Source organism: Bactrocera oleae, chromosome 6 (genome assembly GCF_042242935.1).
Source record: "Bactrocera oleae isolate idBacOlea1 chromosome 6, idBacOlea1, whole genome shotgun sequence".
In the NCBI taxonomy this organism is placed as follows: domain Eukaryota; kingdom Metazoa; phylum Arthropoda; class Insecta; order Diptera; family Tephritidae; genus Bactrocera; species Bactrocera oleae.
The window spans coordinates 58749891-58773554 of record NC_091540.1 but is presented as its reverse complement, the minus strand read 5'-3'; the positions used below and the strand labels follow the sequence as shown (position 1 = coordinate 58773554).

Sequence of the window (23664 nt, the reverse complement as noted above, 5' to 3'; positions counted from 1 at the left end):
AAAACGTAGTTTATGAAGAGTTTTTTGTGTAGCTGTGCTTAGTTACACTAGAGCTTTTATAAGTATATGTACTAGAAGGTTCCATCTAAGGTTGGTCAGCACTTAGCAGACATTCTAAGCCTCTGAAAAGTAGAGTAGCTGGATTAACCATAAAATTAAATTGTAAACGCTGTACTATCAATAACAGGCGGTCTTGGATACTCAATTCACAATCCTAAAAGGAAGCAGCAGAGAAATATTGAAGATATATATTCTTCTACAATACAAGTTATATATTATATATCGGTGGCCCAAAATATCTGACTGTTCTTGTATTTGACTGTTGTTGTATTTGACCTCTTCGAGCTATTAGATTGGATAGGCAATAGTTAGTCAGAATACAAACACTCATACCTGAATAGGAATATTTCCAAGTGTCACAGCTTTTGAAGATATTAATATACTTGGATTCTGCTAAATAAATCTCTTAAACGAGAAGAGATACGAAACCTGATGGCGGATGATATTGCTGATCAGCATAATTGGAAGCCTCGTTATTTTCGTTTGAGTTTTTCAGAATGAAAAGGACTAGTGATTTTGCTATAAAAATTTTTCGACGCAAATTTGGTGACCCTTCCTAATATGTATATTATATTCACATAAAAACGGGTAGTAAAACTACATACTTAGACCTACATATATTGATAGTAATGTGTGCTTACTGCAGACACCGAATGAGGTTTGTGTCGCAATATTGTTGCTGACATTTGCGATAGGAATAAAGTGATTCGTGCAGTTGCGGCGGCATTGGCAACAAACAAAAAAAAACAGATATGTGGCAATATCAATCTTATTTTATCGTTAGATACATACATATGTGACGATAAATCGAGAAAATAGATTTATTCATATGCGACGGTAAAGTGCACTTTTAGTTTCATTATAGCAAATAAAGCTGTTGTCGATAATTTTAATGAATCGATCACCTGTAGAGTACCTTTGGCAATAATTTTTATTAACCAACATATTTAAATGGCACATGAGTATGTATTGTATTTTCAAGGTAGTCTAAACAGTTCGAGAGTTAGCCATTTATTACTTAAAAATTATATCATTAAGGAGTGAGAAAAGGACAGGTGCAAAATTTCTGACCGATAGTTTAAAAACTGATGGACTTTTTATATAGATAGACAGACAGACGGACCTGGCTAAATTAGCTCAGCTTATCATGCTGATCGTTTATGTATATATATTAAAAAGTCTTCGATGTTTCCTTCTGGTTGTTACAAACTACGTGTCAAACTTAATATACTCTGTTTAGGGTATAATTAAGGTAGGCAATGACTTCGCTTACAAAAATATTACCACGGATATTACAGATGGGAACGGTTTAGCTATTATTTTCTATGCTATTTCTGAATTATCAAAGTATCTACTGCAAATTTTTCGGTAAAAAATTGAAGCTTTTTTAGAGCTGGCTGTAAAAGAGCAAAAACTTTACAAATTTTACTTAGTCTAGTTAGTATTAAGACTCCATTTTCTACTCCAATTTTCGTTGCTTATAGAGGCCCTGTTGAAAAGGCTGATTACTATTCTTGGTGCAGTAGTGCAACAAACTCTGCATATAAAATTATTTTATACATTTAAATATATGCTTAATTAAGATCTTTTTTCAAATTTCAAGGAGAATGGTATAAAAAATATTTTTAATTAATATTTTTCTCTTCGTTCACTCTTTTCTCACCTTGAATTACGTAAATCGCTGGTGACGTGATGATGACGCCATGACAATAATTTTCATTTAAGCCGACGATTTGTTTTAATTATCCGTCAATGTCTGACGTTTAACACAAAACTTCCGCAAGCTGTCATAGTTGTCGCTTGCATACCGGTATTTACAATGGCTTGTAGCCACCTCGTTTCTATGTCTTTCTACTAAAGTGTAGAGATATTTCATAATTTTGCAGGTTTTCAGTTTTGTATATATGTAAGTACAATATATATACATATATATCTATGTATATACCACAATTATTATTTGCTTTGTCCATTTGTCGTCATAACTGGTCATAGCCGTGTGCCTCCATAAATGGAGACTTGTATATGTAATTGGCGCTGCACTTCAATCTGCCTGCTTGCTGCTTCTTCAATTCTTCTTCAATAGCAGAAGAATGACATTTGCATGTCAAAAAAAAAATATTTGCTTTGACATCACTACATACAGCTAACTTGGCTTGTCTGCAGGCAGTCAAGCGTTCTACGTTGGGCGCTCAGCAAAAAACCTTCTACACAGTATATTATATATGTCTGTGAATTTGTGACAGGAAAGACGACATCATCAACTCTTTTAGCATACTATTTTTTATGATTTTCTCTGTCATCTTCCATTATATTTAAATACTGCTCTTAGTTTGCTTAGTTGTTGGTTTGTATGTACAACTGAATTCAACAAACGTCACTTGTCTACATTATGTCTATGTCTGACGCCGTTGCCAGCTGCAGTTTTCAAAGAAAAAAAATTTTTTTTTTGCTACCAGCATATAGACTCCCTATAGTTTGCCAGTTAGTTAGCCCATCTGCCTAAAATTATAACTAATCTGCGAGACATACATACATATGTACATAGAGGCGGGTGTCTTCCACTGCTTGAATAAAAGCCGAGTTTACTCTTTATATAGTTCACAGATAAAAGCTGTCCACTGCACATTATTATTTTTTCATGCGACTGGCTTTTTATAACTTGAACAGCGTATATTAAATTTGCTTTGCAACACCCAGTAGAAAGCGTTGGCACCCTTAAAAGTATGAGTCGATTTAGCTATATCCGTCTGTGGGTCCGTCTGTATATACGCAACTAGTACCTCAGTTTTTGAGATATCGTTATGAAATTTAGCACACGTTCTTTACTCCTCAAGAAGCTGCTGATTTGTCGGCATCGCCGATATCGGACCACTATAGCATATAGCTGCCGAATAAACTGAACGATCAAAGCCAAGTCCTTGTATGAAAAACGTTTTAATTTGAAAAGATATTCACGAAATTTGACACGGATTATTGTCTAAAGCAACGGTACAATTTTGGAACAAATTGTTCAGATCGGACTATTATAGCATATATCTGCCATACAAACTGACCGAAAAAAATCATTTTCTTATAAAGAATTTTTTTTTTTATTTGTGAAGGGTATTATATCTACGTTTTTTCTTTCATTATATATACAGAGACATCATAAAAAACTACGAATTTGTATGTTTTGTGTTTTTGCGCCTGCTGTGTCAACTGTCAAGAACCGTCGTTGCTGTCTGTTATGATTTGTTGTTGCGTGAAGTCAGTCTCAACTCACACAGTTCAGTTCACTTTTGCTAGTTGCAGCTATTAAAGTTATTATTTATGGTTGTTGTTATTGTTATTTCAATTGCTGTATGTAGCACATTAGTCAAAGATCTAAGCAACGAACGGACGGATCATCATAAAGACGCCCACTCCAACACTCCCACTTTCTATAAATTGAGCACACAACTGCAACTCTGCAACTCTACTAGCTTTTACGGCATTAAACGTAATTTTTTGTTGTTGTTGTTGGTACTCTACAACTTCTGCGCTTTGATTGCAGTTAATTTGCGTATTCGTTGTCGTCTGTTCTCGTTTATTTGCTGCACTTCTAAGTTCGTGCAACTTGTCAGAGGCACACAAATATCAACAACAAATATTTTGTAGTTGTTGCGCGATTCACATACTACATTAGTTGTGTGGGCTATTGTGTTGACTTGTCGGTCTGTTGGTTTGCGGCCACTTAAAGTTAGTATGTAGTTACCGTACATAGTTGAGAGCTAATAATAGAAGTCGCTCGACAAAGTGGGAAGTTCGTGAATTCGCAATGTTCGTTCATCCGAAGAAATATCGTGTTATATATATGGAATTAAATGAGAGTAAATAAACATACTGATATTCCAAAAAAAAAAAAATAGAGTTAAAGACCTATAATCTATAACGCTAAATGTCACAGGCTTTGTGAGGCAAGTGTTGACCGGACAAATCGAGTAAATTTTAAACCATTTCAAGATCACCAATAAAATTGTGAAATTGAGCCTTGCTGAGCTGATTCCAAAAAAATAAATAAATAGCTGGTTGTCTTCATATGTACTTTAGATCAGGGGTGACCAAAAAATTTAACTTCGGAACCACACGACAACAATGTCACATGAAATGAATGCGAGCCAACAGTGACTGAATGACTATTATCCAGTTGGTTTCTAGAAGTTCATTTGTGTTGTGTGCCGGAGTCACTTAATATTGTTGGCAGCTACACGGAGCGATACGAGCTATAGCATGAGCACCCCTAATTTAGATGAAGTGTACGTAAACCACTTATTCTACCTTATTCCATTTCTTTAGTCAGTTCTTATGTGGATAATAATCAGTTGTGGAAACTAACTAATTGGTTGAGTAACCTAATTATTTTATGACACAATTTTTTATAAACCATCAGTCAAATTATATATTATATATTAAAATAATTTTAATTTAGTTAAATGCTTTCGAGATACAAGAGCTTCTTATTTTCTGGACCATTATTCCTGACGGTGTACCCCTCAGTCTGAACTAAAACCTTTATTGCTATAAACATTTATTCGAAATTTAACGTTATTCTCGACTTGACTATTTGTCGATAAAAGGATGTCACAGAAACCACAGAAAGCACAGATTTTCAATAATAACGAACTAACTTGCAATCGAATTCCAGTATGTGAAGATAACGAATAGAATTCAAGAAAGAAAGTTCAGATATTGAGTGTCGAATACTTCGTCGAAATCGACAAATTGGCTGCTGTGGGTATACAGAGAGCCTACTTCGTTATTTGATATCACTAGTTGAGCCAAATTCGGATAAAGTACAGTAAAAAAATACCGTTATATTGAAGTTGGTCTAAATGATGGACCTATTAATCAATATTTTATTATTTTAATATGAGATTATAACGAGATCTCTTAAATTAAAATGAAATTCATTTATAACACATTAGAACCATAATAATCGATTTAATCGTTTTCCAGCTCTACCTTTGTGTTTCTTCCTGCCGTTCGTTGAAGTCGCGCTGTCATTACAGTTCAATGACGCCTTCCCCTCAGTCCAACAGTTTGTAATTTGCGGTTTGTTGTCGTTACTCCCTATTGTCATTCATTGTTTAACTTTTACTATCTATTGACAAACACCAACAACAATAGCAATGTAAATGCGCTCATCTTAACAAACAGAACACTGTTACCTGCCACGCACAGCGGCACATAACAGATCTCATCAACTCTACGCGAATATAAATGAATGAATGGAGGGAGGGAATCGCGACGCAGCTTCCTTCCGTCCTCCTCATACATTAATTGTTGTTGCTGCTCCCCCTCTCTCTTTCTTTTTACTATGCCAGACATTGGAGTTGTAATAGTTTTTTTCTATTTTCTTTTTTTCTTTGCCTTTGTTGCTTTTGTATCATTGAACAACACACTGGCAACAATGTACTCGTCGTTGGGAATACACTTGGTCAAAACACTTCTCCGAACCTATTCCATTCAAGTTAATTGGAAAAGTTTTTGCACAAAGCCGGCAAGTGTACAGTTAGTTTCCATTATGGCCGGTATTGAGTGAAATAGTCAATAGAGTTGCTGATAATGGTGATAGTGTAAGAGAGAAACCTTAATTACCATTTGTGGTGACGTATGAATAGATTGAAAAACAACAACACAAACACTTTTTACAGTTATTAAGATAGATAACTGCAGATCTGCATATAAGAATTTGGAATGTTTGGCCATGCAATACATATACAAGTACATACATGTGGTATGTACGACTCGTATGTGGGTCAGTTTTAAAAGAAATTTGCAGTAAAATTTAATATTGCAGTTAAGAAAACAGGTGAGAGAGTATTGATTTTGAAGGGAGAATTAGCATTTCGCATACCAGTTCACAGGTCAGAATTTTAAGAAAGCGAAGAGATTAAACAAATGGTATGGTAGATCGTAGCAGAGTCGAAGAATTCCTTAAAACCTGTCAATATCCAGTGAAGGTCGAAATATATAACAGTTCGGCTCTGTGAGCAAGTAACGAAACAGTTTCTGTCCTTTCCAGTGAAATCCAAAATTGAAAAAGTTATTTGGCGAAGACACCATATTATAATATCTAAATATCAAAGGTGGATAAATAAAAATATGCTTAGATATCTTACAAATAGGTCACCTAGCTATCTGGACTCCTAAGCCCTAAAACAGCCGATGGCGGCAGCAAATAGTAACCTCTGCAAAAACGACGTAGAGGTTGCGAAGTGATGTTTTCTTCAGCACTAGATTGAGCAGCTGTCATAAATATCCAACGAATTTGGCAGGTTATCTCACAATCTAAACTATCTATTCGATTTTTTGCTGAACGTGTATGTTATGTATATCTGATATCGAATATGACATGGTCGATTTAAACTGCAGTTATCGAAAATTTGCCGCATGCGATTCTTCCATCCACCTCTCCTGATGACACAGTGAACAGTGAAAACCGTTATATTGACACTAGAGGGACAACAGAGGATCTCAGCATCACTCATGGATAAACTCAATAAAATTTGGTTAATATTTTGTGTATGAAGCGCGTCAATATTGGACACGTACCAAAAGACCGGAATCTTTTGCCGAAGCGACGTCGCGTAAGGGTCGCAATAGTAATGTGTTACAATATAGCTTGGGATCCTACATTCATCAAACGCATCATTGCTGGTGATGTAACGTGGGTTTAAAAATTGACATCGAAACTGCTCAAAAATGAGCCAAAATCAACATTGGAAGGCACTGAAAGCCAACTCAGTTCAGGCTTATAACAAGTATAGAAAATTGGGCTCAAGAGTCTGTTTCGAGGGCGATAATGAAGATATGTATTAAACTACGTGAAAATGTTGGTGTTTTTCAGTCAAAATTAGATCAGATGTTATGCATACTCATGGAACTCAAATACGTACAAAAATATTTTCCGAAGAAGTGATATATGCTTCTAACAGTCTAGTTCTAGATTCGATATGGTTTGTAAGTAAGAAGAAAACAAAGGTAAATATATAAGAGTTTGTACTTCTGTGATAAGTCAAGCTTTAAATCGAATGCTAATGTCTTCAGACAAATCAATTCACATCTGTATATTACAACAAAATGCACGAACATAAGACAGCTGTAAAGAGCCGCAAACTCTTTTGATAAATGGGATGCTCTAGGACCTTGTTGTTGAAGTTAGACGGAGTAATACAAAACAAAAAGTTAAACATTATAAAAAGAAGTCATGGTATATAAGACTAGTAAGGTTTTTTAGGCACTCTAAAATGGCACTTAGGTTTAAAAAAAAAATTAAATTACATCCTAATAGGATGCATTATAACCAGTAAAAAAAAAATAATTTCGGGGCAGACTCTGCCTGCCAGAACAACCAGCTGTCGAATAAAAAACTTTTCTTCACGGATTAAATAGATTTTGTACTCAAAATGTGGAGATGATTTTGAGATTAAGCAATTATACAAATCACGCTAATATCTACAAGTATGCTTCATCGGCTTCGTACCGATTTATATTCAAGCACCTTAAAATATGCAAATCATTTACTGAGAATATTTTTTCGACATAGCGTTTTAATTGATGCATTTCTTATGGATTTGTAGCATACCTTACTAAGGTAAACGCAGGCTTATATTACACGAGAATAAAAATTAATTTACATATTTTCTAAGCAGTCTAAACTTTAATCATGGCAATTTTATTTTATTTAGAAAAATTCAAGCTTAAACATTATGCTTTCACAACCTACTCTATTGCAGATAAATATTGATTTGAAAAAAAATTATGCAATATTTTGTTCAACATTTTATTTTATACCTTCCACGAACACATCACTTAATGCTACCGAAAAAAATATTTTTAACCCTTAGCTCAATGGAAATAACACTTGGAACACTCTTATTGGTGGTATGAGAAACGAGAGTATAGTTAAATGCAACCATGCAACCCTTTGTGTTGCACATTGTATATCCGCTTACAATGAATAGAGCATTAATTAATTGCACATGTAGAGTGCAAGCCAATTTTTTTGTTAAATCATATACGAAAAAAATATTCTACAATTCGAGTACTCTAAGTGCGTAAAGAACATGAGTAAAGTGGAAATCAGAGTGATTATGCAAATATTAATAAAGTGGTATAAAAACAGGAACTCAAACCCGATAAGAGGAAGTGGATTTGCACACTTTTTAAATCAACCCTTTTTTGGTGTATTCCCAGTGCAGTATACTTTTTATGATAATATCCTCTTTCAATGCAGGTAAACATATTTAAATACTCGTTGGTAATGAGAAAATAAACAAGAGTAATTCGCTCATGAACATTGCGGTAATAACAACAAAAAATGTTATAACACAAGTGGTTAAGGTTTGTAATCTCTGCTATAATCATGCCAACAATTAATCCAATTTTCCATACACTTGTTATAAGCCTCGGCTGGGTTGGACGGTTTCTGCGTCACATTTGTAAACCCACGCTTCGTCATCACGGATGATGCGTTTGATGAATGTATGGATCTCAGCTAGGTTGTCAAGTTGTCTGTTTTGCGATCTCTAATCGATGACCTCTTGCCAAATATGCAGGTCTGTCGGTCGGAGTCTAGCATTCTCATTGTTTCCATTACTCTACTACTTCCATTACTCAAATGTTTCTCAAGTCAAAATGAAGACTATCAGTGAAATTCATCTCGGATTTCAGACTGAAAAGTAAATTTTTCCAATGAAAAGAAATCAATCGAAGTTAAGTTCAACTCTTGAAAAAAAAATTATTTTTCGAGCTACGCACGATCTTCAACGGCGCTAAAAAAATGTACTTCACAGCTGCAGTGATTCGGGCTTTTCTGTGGATAAAACCACAAAATCAAAATTTCTATTAGAAGATCTTGTCCCCCTGCGGGTAGGGGTAAGAATTTACCCGCGGTAAGGCATGCCTGTCGTAAAAGGCGACTAAAAGCCAAATGCACTATGACTGTTATTATGTACCTTGCTCAGTAATATCAGCATAGTATGTCAGAAATAGTGCTATAATACTCAGCTTGAACTGATATTATAGACTTTAAATGAAAAAGCAAATAAAAAGACATTTGAAGTTCAAGCGACAAATGTCACCAGTCATTGAGTAATGCGTTGCTCAACTGGCAGTAGTTTCGGCTACGCGGTCTTACCGGAGACTTTCTGGTACCACGGGGAGCAGAAAGCCCTTGGACTTCGGTCCAATCTGCTCATTGGGTTATGTCCCCTTTGGGGAGATTCGTGGTGGCTGTGGTTGAAACCTAAATGCAGGAAGAACTGAAAATTCAGCCAAACTGTTTTTTCAGTTCTAAAATAAAGTGGCAGAAAGCAACTGGGTTCTGTACCCGAAAACGGAAGAGGTTTTAGGTCGGCCTCGAATCATACCAAGATGGTAGTATGGACCCAGACACACTGCCACTGGTATTCAAATAAATACTTGTAAATAGCTCGTATTGTTTAGGGCGCTTATCAACGCATTGTATTGATACGTTGTGTTTTGGAACACCGTGAGGTAAGGCCGTCGCCGGCAAGTACTCACGTAAATCAACAACGAAAGTTGTCCGTATAATAACCGACGGTCGAAAAAGTATAAAATTGATAAATGATGGCAATGAAAAAAATTGATTTTTAACCAAAAATTGGTGGGTCATTGGATACATACACGGCATTTTGAAATATATAGTTTGAGAAAGAAGATAAATTGATAGCGCTGATTGAACTGAGCGGCCATACTTTAGAAGGCTGTTAATCAAAAACTATTAAGAAAACCGATTTAAAATTTCAGTATGTTATTTTTAAAGCTATAATCTATCGAAATGTGAAAAAAGTAATTGTTTTTTTTTTATTTTATGACTTTTACAAAAGGTGTGTCCCTTAAACTTTCAAGTAAGTTTCAATAACATGTCAAACTGTTCAACGAGCGCAGAGAAATCCAAGTGCCAGTGCATTGCAATGTTGTTCCACTTTGAAGAATGCTGCTGTAGAATTATGGCATACCATAAAAATACAAACAATTCATTTTTTATATGCAACTTTAATAGATTCTAACATAATAACCCTGCCACGTGGCACAAAAAGATTTTGAAGAGTACATATACATATATGTATATACCTCGATAGCAGTCCATATATGTATTCGTATGCATAGGTACTGATATACAAACTTGTGTGATAAATGTTGCTTCAAAGCACTGCATTTTTCTGTAGTGCAAATGAAGCACTCTAATTCTTTCCTATATTAATGAGTACATTTAGATATATATATATATAGAAAATAGCAGATCATTTTATATTTATATTATATATTATATATATGTATATGTCTAGGAGAGTTTGTATAAAAGCACAGAAAAGTGATTAAAAACCGCTGCTGCCGGCGATGATGACGCATACCCCAATCGTGGCTTCAAGCAGCGGCTATGAGTGCGCCGCCATAGACGCGGTCACGCCCTTAACACCAATACCAACACGGCCCCACCGCCACTACTGCCGCATCCATAACCGTAAAAGCGACAAGAGACTGATACAAAGCGTGCAGAGAATGCATTCAAATGCCTGCCACAGAAGAGCGATGAAACAAGACACGTGCAACAAGCCAAATTGTGCCATATGTGGCAAGTATGAATGCATGCGACCACTTCAGTGGTAGAACTGCATGCGCCACATGCAACACTGCTTGCTATATGCATTGCTGTCTATGGCGTAGTATGAGTGTGTGTGTGTATGTGTAAAGTAGGTTTCTGATACGTTTTATGAATTATTAAGAATTTAAAGCGTTGGCATTAATTATGCCTCAAAGCGTCAAAAGCAATGATAAAGACAAAGACAATGCAGCGTTTGGAGAATTCGAGAATTGAATGTATGCTTGTGTTTGTGTGTATGTGTGCGCAAGTGCAGGAAGTCCATAAAAATCTACAATGTGTGTACGTGAAGTAGCGGCTTAATAAATGAAGTGGCAGCAAAATCGCTGGAAGACATAGAAGATATAAATATACGTACATACATATATACTAACAAGTATATTCACGTTGCATGAACAAAGTGCGTTTGAGTTGCATATTTCCTATGGAAGCGCGCATATTTTATTCATTTGGCACTTAATTTAAATACACATATATAATTATAGTACATATGTGCATTCATTCCCAAATATATTATATCTATAAGAGTTAGTCAAAACAGTAAATTTTCCTCTTTGCTAAGCCGGAAACAAGGACAACCGGATATTTATTCTTATTCGTGTTCTGTTGAGGGAAGTCGCTATACTTTGGAAGACTCTCCGAAAATGCCTTTTGCCTCAAGGCAACATAGCAATTATGTACCACAAAGTAACAAGCACAAGTGCTATGATAGTAAAAATAAATTTTATTACGAGCACAGGAGGAGCACATAAAGCGAATATACTCGTACAGTAGTACATACAAGGTATCCGGATTTATTGGTGGCTGAAACTGGTTCAAAGTTGTGCACCAAAATAGTGTAGATCTCGGTTTTCTTACCATCTCATGTTGAATTAGAAACACTGTTCTCTCCTCGAAGCCGGTATAATGTCATAGATTGGAGCATCGAGTGGAGAATTCTTTCTCATATTTACTGCTAAAAACGGGCCATATGTACATATACATATGTATTCCATGTGAATTAGCGTAGCAGTAAATTGGTAGGGCTAATGGAAAGAAATTTCCTCACTATGATCGAAATGATTTAAAATTAAGCGGCGGTCATTTTCTCATTCTAATTTCTGCGAAAATATATATAGTAGGAATCCTGATATATACGAGCAATAGTACGCAGGTCGTATTTATGGCTATGTATATCTTATATAAATTAATAAGTGAACCGGCGCCACGGTTTCTCTCGACTAAACTGAAATAATATTTAGACTGATTTGACCAATAAACTGTTTATGGTACTTGAGAAAACCGTATCGTTGTCAAGAAGTGGAAACTTTCAAAATTCTAAAACAACGCAGATACGATTGTGCAAAAACTGAGAAGAATGAGAGTAAAGTTTGATATTACAATAAATTTGGGTTTGCCCAGATATGGCGTCAAAAAAAGACATATTAAATAGCTTAAGAATAAATGAAATTACAAAATAAATTACCATTTTATCTGCAAGTGCTTTCTCAGCTCAGGCGTCGAATATCCGAACAGTATCGAGCACAGAATTATTGTGATAAATGTAAATTTGTGAACTCTATGATGATATGATATATAATGAAGCTTCTTATCAAAAATGAGAGTGAGAGAGAGAAATGTTGCTTCAAACAGAATCATGATTGCTTTAAGGCTGTGTCGATCAGATTAAGAGATAAAGTCCGAGATAAAGAACCGATATCCGCAAAAATTAGGGACTGCATTGTTTTTCGAAAAACTTTGCGTTAAATCAACTCTCTTTGTAGAAAAAAAAAACCTTGAGGCAACTTGTCTTATTTTGCCACACTTTCAGCGAAAGAAGAAAATTAATAAAAAATTCGGTCAAACATCGTAAAATACATACACACGTCAGTTTTTTAATACATTTTAATCGTCTGATCTTCCAAAAAAAATTTACTCAACATATACTCAATTTCTGGCTTAGTGCCCTTTTATGAGTATCAAGGGGACATAAATATTCTGGTTTATACTGCCCGGCAATACCAAGTCATATTATGTTAGTTTCGTTAAAAAGATAATTATTATAAATCAAAGTCAATAAATAACGAAAATTGTTGGAGAATACCACAATTCCTCTAGTTCTTCTAAAGTAATCATTCTTTCATCATTCATCAATAACTTGATCGCTCTCGAAATCATTATGAGGATGAACACCAAAATACTAATTTCTCTATTGGGACTAAGCGAGGAGCAGTATACCTCAATAGAATGGTATTCGACTAGTTTTTTATATAATGACTTTAAGCCGCAAAACTTTTATGGAAGAACTTTTGATTTTTTTTTTAAATGTGCAGAGCTGATTATGCATTGGTTGTTGTTGACAGGCGTTTATTATATTTACATTGGCAACGAAGTCTTTTAAATAAACAAAATCTTCTCAGCAAGTGGCAAGTAAACACAAAGCTGACATTATTATCATTATGTATTGTTGTTGTTTTTCGTTACAGAGACTGTCATAACATGGTCTGTGGCGAACACTTGATTCTAAAATAGAGGTAATTAGCACAACAACAAAGAGCCCAAACTCAAACCATAATTATAGCAATAAACGACAACTACTTTGGTAAGAGAATACCTAAGAAAAAGCGAAATGAGTAGCATGAGAGTGCCTGAAAGCAAAATGAACTATAAGCTTGAGTGAAGAAAAACAATAGCTTGTGTTTGCCTTTTATAGGCAATATCCGTTGAAATTGTTTATAAAGTTTAAAAAGTTTACTATTAACAAGTAAGTGCGGGCTATGGCCGGCTGGAATCGACGTAAGCTCAAAAGCTATAAATAATTATTTTTAGCTTGTCAATTTCTGGTGAATTTTAGTGGATTTGGGGGGGCCCCCTTAGTGGGCGTGGTTCGAGATCTATTGCGCCTCATTTTGGTGATTTGGTTGAAGACAGTACATATCAAACATTGCTCACTTTGCTAAGTAACATATGAGCATAATCAATATATTCAGAGGGGCCAGGATAACAATGGGATATCTTGTACTTGGCGAATAAATGAAGAAAAAATATTGATTATCGAAAAATTATAGGTTTTTAGTAAAGATAAAATTTAAGGAGCTGTATCCACTTGTGCATTAAAAAAAAATGTTATATATCGAATGTATCTATATCTGAAAATATTTCACACAAATTTGAAATTAATCCTGCTAGTAGTGTCGGAGATATGAGCACATTTCGAAGAATTTTTAAGTTAGTGTAATCGGCGCTCAAATTTTAATAAATACAAAAAATTTAAGTTGCTCTAGAATTTCAAGAAAGCGGTAATTTTTACATTCACTTATATACATATTTAAACATATGTACACAGCCTACTCAATTATAATTTTAACTTTATGACCCCACATTTGTGGGTGAATGACCCAAAATATTCAAAGTCAACAGCTGGCCCATCTAAAACACAACACAACAACTAAAGAGCATATTTAATATGTTCAAAGTCTACCGGCGTGATGGTAGAAAATTACGGTTAACTGTAAATGCCTTTTCACATAACAATTAGACAAGTTTTACGAACAAAAAATAGTGCTCAGCACCTCAACTTGGCGCCAGTCGACGAGTAATGAACATACGAATAGCAACAACAAAAGGGTTTACAAATGTATGTGTGTGTTTGCGTACTTAAACGTGGACGAAAGGTACTTGTACGGTAATTGAATTTAAAACCAAGCAACAAAAACGTGCATTAAATATTCACGTAAGAAGACCGTAGAAAGACTGTTACAAATGTACTTACTTGTAAGTATGTAAGCTTGTAATGAACTTAGGGTAAATAGTGAAGCTGAAGCTTGCGTCGAAATAGAACTCAGTGAGGAACGAAAACAAGAATGAAAGAACAAAGTAGTTGCAAAGTATTCTCGGAATAACACGAGTAGCGCCATGTGAGTAAGCAGAGTAAACAAAACAAAAAAACAAAAATAAAGAATAAAGCTGCAGAACTTTTCGAAGCGTCGAGTAAAAAATACTTTAAAGAAATTAACTTGACCCATAAATCAAGTGCGAATCATTGACTGAAGCCAAGGTGTTCTGGTGGAGCGAGTTAACTACGAAAGTGCAGCCCGATAAGACGGACTCATATAACACGCTTATATGCATGTGGAGACTTACTATACTTATGTGAAATATATGTATATATGAGCATATTTATGTAGTGGTAAGTTAAAAACATGAGTAGGAAGCTTAATGGTGTAACATCCAGTTGCACTTTAATTCATGACTAGTCACAGTAGGTATTTCTTCTATTGCTTGCTAACAATAAACCAAATATTTATCTGGTAAATAAGTTTGGCAATAATACTGGATTCAATAAAAAACAAGCATGAACATTAACTTTGGTGTTTTTTGCACCGAAGCTAGAATATCCTTCACAGGTTCAAGTTTTCTTACAAGAACTTGATTGGTGCCTTGGAGAATAATCTATGTAAAATTTTGTGAAGCTACCTTGTCAAATAAAAAAGTTTTCCATACAAGAACTTGATTTTAATCGATCAGTCTAGCTATAGTGAGCTGTTATAGTGGTTCCAACAAATGTGCAGCTTCTTGGAGATAAAAGCACGTGTGAAAAATTTCAGATGGATATCTTAAAAACTGAGGAACTAGTTCGCGTATATACAGAGAGACGCAAAGATAGACGAACATGATTAAATCGACTCAGCTCGTAACGCTGATTAAATATATATACTTGTATGTAGGTATATATTTTGTAGGGTCTCTGACGTTTGCTTCTGGGTGTTACAAATTTTGTGGCAAACCTCATATACACAGTTCAGGTTATAAAAATGTTTAAGGAAGAGTTAAATAATATTAAATCCAATAAAAACACAAATAATAACAAACAACAAATCAAAACAGTTCTACCAGATTTCAAAATTATTCATGCTTGATTCGCCATTTCTTTGTTAGCTATGCTTGCGTACTGCGCCAAGATTCATAAGAATTGTAGAAATATTTTCTAATCGGTTATTTTATTAGACCAGTGTTATTTTGACCGCGTGTAAATGCGGGCATATCGAGGGATTTTAGACAAATGGAAAAATGGCAGTGTTTTGATTGTATTGAATGTCGGCGAAATATAACAAACACCAGAAACCAAGTTACAGTCGAAACAATAGACCGGCGGGAGTACAGATACATATATATTTACCTTAATTTTTATAAGACAATGCACACCTTTAAACTAGTTTCACAAAAATCAAAGACATTTGCGGAAGAAATGCTCAAGTATGTGATGAAAAGCAAATGATAACCACCAGCATGTGCGTTTTCACCATAACCAAACAACAATGAGGAAAGCCTAAAATCATAACTAATGCAAATATGGAAAATAAGTGAAGCAGATTGTTTTATGCACCTTTATTTTTCCACTAGAGTAGTTGCGTGATTTTTTTTGCACTTGTTTATATAGTTCAATGTAATCTATCATACTACTACGAGTAGGCACATATGACTGTGTAAGCACAATGCTGTGCAAAACAGTAGCAAAATTTTTAAAAATATAAAAAATATATAAAGATAATATTTGAAAGCAAATTCCAGAACAGCGATGTGGAAAAAATTTTTAGGAAAGAAATTGATATAAAAAAATCGCAAAAATTTAAATTATTTTTTTATTTTTTTTTGTCTTAAAAATTATTGTGAAATGTTAATTTTTTTCAACTCTTTATATTCGTTACGAAAGATATATAGATAGTTTTTGCCTGAACTCCGCAAAATACAGGATATTTATTCATACCCAGTGTATTTAACTATACGCCTAAGGGTAGGCAACGTTGTAAGATGAACAAACCGAGAATTGAAAACAAAAATTAAACTTTTCGACAACAAAGGCGGAAACTAGTTTCAAAGTCCATACTATTATAGGCGATTAAGAGAAACTTAATTAACAAAAACCAAAATACGCAAACATATATGGCATAGAAATTAGTTTGCTAATACCTGCAAAAGTGAATGGATACACCAACTTAAGAATTTCGAAAAACATTTACATAACATATTTGCTTATATTTAGAATGTATAAGTACATATGTTTGAGAATATCCGAAAATTTGAAGTAGATCCGGAAATAGTTTCAGAGATACTTGTATGAGCGTATTTGTAAGACTTTATTAACTTGTTGAAATCGACTGCCAAAACTTTAAAATCTTTTATATTTGTCATGGAATAATCAAAGGAATATGATTTTTATAAGCAGTTCGACTTTATTTCAAAACAAAAAAGTCCGTTGTATGGAGCGTACAATAAGTTGAGGCAATAAAGCAGATGAGTCTACTGAAAAGGCAATAGTTCACATAGTTTTAGTGGTAGGCCCTCCTTGTTTTCGATTGAACCGATTCAAATTTTTGATTACCTCTAATAAAAAAAAAAATATTTCACTCCGTAGTGTAGGTACTTGTATGTCGGCAGTTGTAGAAACGCAATGAGGTGGAAAATCACACAACATTACCGCCAAATCGTCAAAGAGTGCATAGCGTATGCGTGGTGCGTTTGAAATTATAAATTTCGAATTCCGAATTCCGAACATCAGGTGCAGCTCATGCCTTTTTAATTTATGTATTCATTTATATTTCCCATTTACTGCGTTATATCGACAAAAGCCGAATGGAGAGGAAAAATTTCGCAGTTTAAACAATCGCTCTTTTCATCAGCTATGCACGCTTACAAGCAATAAAAGTTGAGGTTAAAGTTGAACGGGAAATGTTGCATTATGTGCATTTTGCCGCTAGCGAGGCAAGCGTACAAATCGAGTATTCAATTGAATTCAATTTTTATTTATTTCATGCACATTTTTTAACATATTGGTATTTCCTGTTCAATTGTTGGAGATTTGCATTTTTCCATTGCGCTTTTGAGGGGTTTTTGCAAATTGCATTTTCACTCCAATATTGCCATTTTATATTGTACAATGTAGTGCGTGTGTAGATGTGGAAATGTGAATAAAAGATTATATAAATGAGTATTAAAAAAAAATTATAATAGCTTTATGCCATATTTTTACGTAGGTCTACACGATGCTGTAACTAGACCAGCGTAGAGTGTGTTACGAGGGAGCTAATTTCATAACTGACCCTCTTCCTAAATTTATATATGGTATATATATTGAAAACTATCTACAATATGACGAAAATGTTTCTTTTAATACGAAAACTACGCAACCGATCAAAAAACTTTTTTTCTGATTGACAGCTGAATTGCCAACTGTCAAATAACAAAATGTGTTTTACAATTGGACTACGCCAGTAAACCTTAAAATTCAACTGAAACCATCTGAGTGAAATCCGCAATTACTTAGTTGCCAGCCCAATATAACCGAGTGAAACCATCGAGGCTACAAAGTAATAAAAATCAAGCTTTCTTATGCCACGTCAGTCGAAAAACAAAGACTTGAAGCCTTAATATACCTTCAGTTTTGCAAGAATATACTGTAAAATATCATTAACTTCACTTTTCAAAAAACATGGACCAAAATTCAATATTCAATACTAAAATAATCTTTAAAGACCGTATTTTCTTCAAAAATGACTTTAAATTCTCTACCACCCGGAAATAAGAAGTTTGTTAAAGAGTCCAGGGTTTAAGCTTCATATATCTTTGAATACTATATGAAACGCAGAACTGGCAAATGGAAATCCTTAATCATCAATATCAGATGATCATTTATTAGTTCAATAACTATAAGACGTTTAGGTAAAGATATGAGTTGTTAGGTTAGTTTAGCTTATACTGGCCGGCTGTTACGCCATACATAAACTAACTAGTCCCTAGTAATGGCAGTTGGAGGTTTAGCTGAATTTCAGCTGAAGTATTCGTCATCCAGGATATCAATGCTTTACGAACTTTGAAAGCGACTTGATATATCATTTTGATATTTCATCTAGTTCACATGATCTTGGCGATCCTACATGTTCTTAAGGCATTCCAACTCTCCCAGATCCCTCTGTCAGCCCTTTGAGAAATTTCCCTGTACAAGTATGTCGTGATCGATGACTTAGGACGGCGAAAGTTATCGGATCAATTCTGAAAGTGAGACTATGAGTTCTACATGTGTTTATTCGGAAGTAATATTGTACTTTTTAACCAATTCATAGTATCCATGAGGTGAAAAGTCGGGTGCTCATAAATTTATACAATAGATCACAGGTACTATTACATACAGCTGAAAATCTAAAGAAAACTTTTAACTTCTAAAATCTCTTAGAATAATTTGGATTACACATAAATTTCGTGAAAATGCATCCAACACTAAGAGTTATTGGTTCAAGGAGGGGTCGCATGAGTGAGTAATTACCGCCGAACTGTAACACAATAAAGATTTACAGCAGAGAGAATAAAAAAGAAAACAGCAAAGATAAGCCAAAGCGACCACAAAACTTCCAACCAATTCTTCAATATTCACACTATTCATGCAACAAACAAAGAGGCGACAAGAAATAAAAATAAGAAAAAGAGATACATTTACATTTCTTTGGACGTTTCGCTTTCATCTTCATTCCCCTCACTCATATTGTGTCAATGTTGTTGGTACTGCTGTTGTTGCTGCGGCTGTGGATGATGAAGCTGTGGCAAGTTCTAAATATTCCGAATGACAAGTGAAGCACAGAGTGCCACTATTTACACGAGCGTCTACTTACAGGCGTCTAGCTACATGTCTCCAGCAAGCAGCAGCAGCAACAACAACAACCAGCAACCGGTGCTGAGCAAAGAAAAGGTGGAGCCCTTTGTTGTTCGGAATTTGTAAACAATTTGCTTCTTTTTTGATGCGTATTTACTTTTTTCTTCAACAACACCAGCAACAACAGCTGTGTAAGTATTTGTATGAGTGTATGTGTGCGTGTGTGTCGCGACGCCCGCTTGGCAAAGTGTTACCAACATGATATATTTGTTGTTGGACAGCCGACCAAGTTGTATTATTCAATCAACATAAATTTTGTGTTGTTGTTGTTCTTGCTGCTGCTGTTAGATTGTTTATCATATTCAAATGCAGCGACAAGGTCTATCTACATTTTCAGTAAGTGCTTACAAGCTTTGCTCGTGAACCCGCCCGAAACGTGCTTACCCACAAAGCGTTTTGCATCTGATTTGCTGTCAGAATGTTTTGTTTCAACTTCTGTTTTTTTTCTTGTTGTTATTTGAGTAGGCGTCTCGCACTGATGATGTGTTAATCTTGTAATCTTTGTTTAAATATATAGTTCTTGTTGTTGTTGTAACTTACCTGGAAAAATAGAAAATAAAGAGTTCTGTAAATAAATCATCACAGATAATTTTCTAACAAAATCGTAATGAAAAAAGATAAATCTTAGATGTAGATAGTTTTTCAATTAATACATATTATGTACAGTGGTGGTCAAATAAATGTTACAATAAATTTAAATTTGTTATTACTGTTTTATTCATATATATATATTTACGATTCCTGTTCAAAAATATATACCTATGAGTTAGAATAAACACATACATATCATTTTAGCGCGGTGACTTAATTCGCCAGCCGTTTGAAGCCGAGTATAAAATGCTTCATTTGACTACTACTTTGAAGCTCGTAGGTTCGATATTCAGCTTGAGAAGCATTTCAACTCCTAGAATAAAGCTGTTTTTGACAAAAGTTCACCTTCTACAGATAATATAAGACCATTTATGATTAGAAAAGGCTTCTCATATATAACAATCAGCAGTCCGGTGATCCGAGAAGCATTACATCCACTTGCACGTTAGAAAAACCCCACAAAAAAGATTTTAGTTGAATACAGGTAAAGATCGAAGGATTAGTCAAAATTTTGATTTTTGACAAGGTGCCGACTCCCCAGAAAAAAATATGTTTTTGTTAAAAAATTTACATTATAAGTGGCTAAAAAAATCGAATACAATTGTTATCAAAAGTCTTATTTCTTCTATCATTACCTGACAGACAGTTATATCTAAGAGGATCCTGTAAAAATTTCAGGCCGATCAGTCCAGCCGTTTCGGCGAAATTTTTCCTTACCGCCTCTGAAAAGAGCGTTTCGAGAAAAAGTAGATTCAATTTTGAGAGGCTTAGTGTAAAGCAGAAAATTTCTTATAATGACGCTCATACCTCCGAAATTATTTGCTGGATCAACTTTGAATTTTTGGAGAATATTCCTAAACATATGTACATTCTTCGCAAAAAAGAATAATTTTTTTGAAATTTACAAGTGTATATAACCCGGTCGTATCGAGTACAAGTTAAGCAAACAACATAAATGGTATGTAAAGCTCAGCCACATATTCAATTTTATAATATATGGTATACCATTCCAAATATTTGTGTAAAATTGTGTCTTTCAAAATCCCCATATTACCCATATAAACTATATACTGGTCTTAATGTATACATAATATTCCTAATAATAATTTCAACCCTTTTTGACCAATTTTTGGATTTCCGAAATATTTCTGAATCAAATTGAGTCTGCTTTGTCGAATTTATATTTATTTTTTTATACCGTATTAAAATCTTTATCGCTTATCATCCCATATATAACCCAACATTAACTGCATACAAGCAGTAGTATGACGGCAAAGTTTTCAGCAAATAAATTAACTCGGAAAAAGTGTCAACGCTTTTGAGCTATGAGAAATGGACACGTGTGCTAAATAAATAAAAGAATTTGCAAATTCCATTTAATATGACAGGTGGCTATAAAAATAATCGTAAACACAAACATACTTAAGTACAAAGGTAAGTGTGTGTGAACATAGAAACTGTTCAAGGTAAAATACAGGTGAATAAAAATAAAGGGAATGAAGTTAAAAAAACAAAATTGCAGAGTTAACCAAAGTTCATGCAAAAGTTTCGCGAACGGATGGCAACGCAAAGCTAAAATAAAAATAAAACAAATTTAAATGGCGAAAAAATCAAATTAAATCAATAACAGATGGGTAGAGGGAAAAAACAGCTGCTAGAAAATGGCACAATAATGAAATTGTGAAATATGTGAAAACAGTTAAGGGAAATTGTTTACAGCTTTAGACGAGTGCATACTCCTATATATGGTACATATTTAGATTATATTGTAAACAATGTATTTTTATAAAATTGAAGTTAACAAATTGCTTCATTTAAACAGCAAATCCTGTTACTTTTGCAGAAATTGTTGAAATTTTTGAGTAAATGGCGACTACTCTTTCATTATTGGGTAATCATATATCAACTCATTACATCATGCTTACTTTGGTTTTATTCAACTCAAGTGTTTTCCTCTTCCGCATACATGACAACTAAGAAAATATTATCTTTTTGAGTTAAATATTTTATTTTTACTTAAAAGGTCCCTGTGAGGGCCACAAAAAGTATGTTAAATGTGTTTTTGTTTTAAGTTAGGTCGCTTATCGCCTCTTATCTTCTGAAAACTTAATTTTAAGCTGGGAAAGCTGAGAAATTAGTATTTCTGTGAAATCGTACAATTATTCCATTCTGCCTTGTAGACGCTGAGCTTCTCCAACTAGGAAGATGAACGCTTCTGTTTTTCTCCTTCTTTTTTCTATCAGAATTTCTATACATATATATTTGTATAACCCTATTATCTTCCCTTATATGTTTATATCTATATTTATCCTTATCACTATTCCTATTTCTATCTCTATCTCAATCTCCATCTCCATCTCTACCTATATCTCTATCTCTATCTCTACCTCTAACTCTAACTCTAACTCTACCTCTACCTCTACCTCTAACTCTAACTCTAACTCTAACTCTAACTCTAACTCTAACTCTAACTCTAACTCTAACTCTAACTCTAACTCTAACTCTAACTCTAACTCTAACTCTAACTCTAACTCTATCTCTATCTCTATCTCTACCTCTAACTCTAACTCTAACTCTACCTCTAACTCTAACTCTAACTCTAACTCTAGCTCTAACTCTAACTCTAACTCCAACTCTAACTCTAACTCTAACTCTAACTCTAACTCTAACTCTAATTCTAACTCTAACCCTCACTCTAACTCTAACTCTAACTCTAACTCTAACTCTAACTCTAACTCTAACTCTAACTCTAACTCTAACTCTAACTCTAACTCTAACTCTAACTCCAACTCTAACTCTAACTCTAACTCTAAATCTAACTTCAACTCTAACTCTAACTCTATTTCATCTTTCATTTTTAGGCCTGTGTCGAATGCCGGAACTTCCTAATGCCAAAGCATGAACTGGACTTAATAGCAGAAGCTATACATTTATTACATATACGAAGTGTATGAAAAGGAAAAGGTGAATTTTAAATTTTTTTGAAAAGTACTTATTTATTCATCAATATCTAATTTGTCCACTTCAAAGTAATCCCCCTCGGATATAATACATTTGTGCCAACGCTCGAAGCACTTCTAAAATGCGTTTTTTGGTATGGCCATTAGCTCTTACTTCGATTCTGACTTAACCTCAACAATTGTGGCAAACCGCTTTCCTTTCATTGGTTTCTTCAGTTTTGGGAATAGGAAAAAGTCGCAGGGAGCCAAATCTGGTGAATGCGGTGGTGGTTGAAGTCATTCAACAACTCCTGAGCGATACATATCTTCCGCTATATAATTGATATTCAAGTCATCATCCAAATATATTACTAGTCAATATATCCAATAAAGCTATATTCACACATATACGAGTATTTATACATAACTAATAGCCCAATAAAGTAAAAAGAGCGAATAAATTTTTTTGACAAAGCAGCAAAGTGATTTCTTAGTCCGAAAGCGTGCGAAAAAAATGAAAGTCTTGACGCCTTCTGTCTATAAACATTATTGTTAGCATAAACAAATAGTTAAATTGTCCACCTTATATACAAACGTAAACATAAAACTCAATAAAAGTCTAAAAGCTAATGTAGCCAAGCAATATATCTGGCTTTGGTAGTCATGCATAAATAACTGCTTTTTTGGAATTCTTTTGGAATGCCAAATATTATTCATGGTCTCGCTTAATGTAAATTTCAATA

At 34.2% G+C, this 23664-nt stretch overlaps 1 protein-coding gene and 1 long non-coding RNA gene across 10 annotated transcripts in view; one reads left to right on the top strand and one right to left on the bottom strand.

Moving 5' to 3' along the window:
• RhoGEF3 (Rho guanine nucleotide exchange factor 3) overlaps positions 1-23664 on the bottom strand; it is a 292834-nt gene that overhangs the window by 66814 nt on the left and 202356 nt on the right. The gene's annotated exons all lie outside the window — the stretch shown is intronic.
• The window catches only part of LOC118680298 (uncharacterized), a 122782-nt gene that overhangs the window by 72780 nt on the left and 26338 nt on the right, over positions 1-23664 (top strand). For all 6 annotated transcript variants that reach the window (XR_011396895.1, XR_011396897.1, XR_011396900.1 and 3 more), the window contains exon 2: positions 22844-22946. This is a non-coding gene — a long non-coding RNA (uncharacterized lncRNA). The remainder of the gene's footprint in view (positions 1-22843; positions 22947-23664) is intronic.